The following is a 2,164-nucleotide window of genomic DNA, read 5'->3' on the forward strand; positions in this document are numbered from 1 at the left end:
CTTGTTTTTGTCTGCACTCTTTTCACCTGATCAGGCTTGAATCAAATTCATGTCCAGTTTCTTGATGTGGAGTACATTTGTTGGGACCAAGTCAGGTGTCCCCAAAAAATTTGGCCGGGGGCCGGGTGATATGGGAAAATCCATTTTTAGAAAATATGATTTACCATAGCAACTAGGAGACAGTAACAAGCGGTAGAAAATGGATTAGAAAGGATAGATTGGAAAATATTAAGTTGTTTTTTTGAGACTTCCCGCAGGCTGTAGTTTGGGGATCCCTGGACTAAGTATTTAGGATTGACTGCGGACGGGGTGAAAAAGTGAGCAAAGTTATGTTTGTTAAAACATTCACAGACTGTAGACTACAGTCTTAAGCTCTTCAAACTGGGTGTTGTGATACCCAGATGGGTATTTGTATCAGACTGATACCAATACAATGTCTAGATGGGGTCGGCAACCCAAAATTTTGAAAAAGCCAAATTGGACCAAAAATACAAAAGCAAATCTGTCTCGAGCCACAAAAAATGTAAAGCCATATTAGTGTGTCATGAGATATACATTGAATTATGAGGACTTACAGAAAATTAAATGAGCTCAAATATAGCTACAAATGAGGCCTAATGATGCAATATGTACATACAGCCAGCCTAAATAGCACGTTCGCATCGAATTAACTGGCAGTCATGCCGTGACCAAATATGTCTGATTAGCACTCCACATAAGTCAACATCAACAAAACTTACATTTGTGCATTAAAGTGGCATAATACAAGTCTTAGAAAGTTGGAAAAAGTTATACATCAGGGGTAGGGAACCTATGGCTCTAGAGCCAGATGTGGCTCTTGATGACTGCATCTGGCTCTCAGATAAATCTTAGCTGACATTGCTTAACATAAGTAATGAATTACGCTTGTAATCAGTGTTAAAAATAACGTTCAAATTCTAAAACATTCTCATCCATTTTAATCCAACCATCCGTTTTCTATCGCACCTGTTCAAGATGTTGCATTAATGGTAAGAAGTATTATATTTATTATTGGTTAACTTTAGAATAACAATTTTGTTAACAAGAATAAGGGACTTATTATACTCTGTTGGTCTTAAAAATGCACGCATTTATTTGTATTCAGTGTTAAAAAAAAATATATGGCTCTCACAGAAATACATTTTGAAATATTTGGCTTTCATGGCTCTCAGCCAAAAAGGTTCCAGGCCCCTGTTATACATGAAAACCAATCACGGTGAGTTCAAGGACCGCCAAAATTAGGACAAAATGGCGCTCACCCAATACTCGAATCAGTGAAGCATGTTTAATGTAAACAGTGTGCTTTATAACAAGGTTTGTGTCATGGTTGTCCTCTTACAGAAACCATATTAAAACATGTTTTCCCACTTTTCATATATTTTTGAAAAGGCTCCAGAGAGCCACTAGAGCGGCGCTAAAGTCTCATGCGGCTTGCCGACCTCCGGTCTAAAAACATTACTTTATTTTCCTCAGTTTGTGACCTATCAGTGCAATTAGCACAATTTAGCTGCACACTTGCTTTTACCGTTACATGTGCATAATGTTTTAGCATCCATCCATTTTCTACTGCTTATTCCCTTTTGGGGTCGCGGGGGGCGCTGGTGCCTATCTCAGCTACAATTGGGCAGAAGGCGGGGTAGACCCTGGACAAGTCGCCAACACAGACAGAACACTCACATTCACACACTAGGGTCAATTTAGTGTTTCCAATCAACCTATCCCCAGGTGCATGTCTTTGGAAGTGGGAGGAAGCTGGAGTACCTGGAGTGAACCCACGCATTCACGGGGAGGACATGCAAACTTCACACAGATCCCGAGCCTGGGATTGAACCCTGACTACTCAAGACCTTCGTATTGTGAGTCAGACGCACTAACCCCTCAGACACCATGTTCACATTTTCCAGCGCCCCTTACAAAAAAGTTGAGATACAGGTAAACAAGTGGATGGGATGGAAGAGAAAAAGTAGAAGATTAAAATAAAAAAAATCGGTATAAGCCTGAGCCCTGGAGAGGGGGTCCAGACTGAGGCCAAGGGAAAAAAACAACTCATAGCCATAGTACACATCCCTCTCACGTGTGTAAGAGGGAAACATCAAAGAACACAAAGGACATTAAAGCAGCGGATACAACTAGACACTTCTAC

The sequence above is a fragment of the Nerophis ophidion genome, linkage group LG25 (assembly GCF_033978795.1).
Source record: "Nerophis ophidion isolate RoL-2023_Sa linkage group LG25, RoL_Noph_v1.0, whole genome shotgun sequence".
Taxonomy (NCBI): Eukaryota; Metazoa; Chordata; class Actinopteri; order Syngnathiformes; family Syngnathidae; genus Nerophis; species Nerophis ophidion.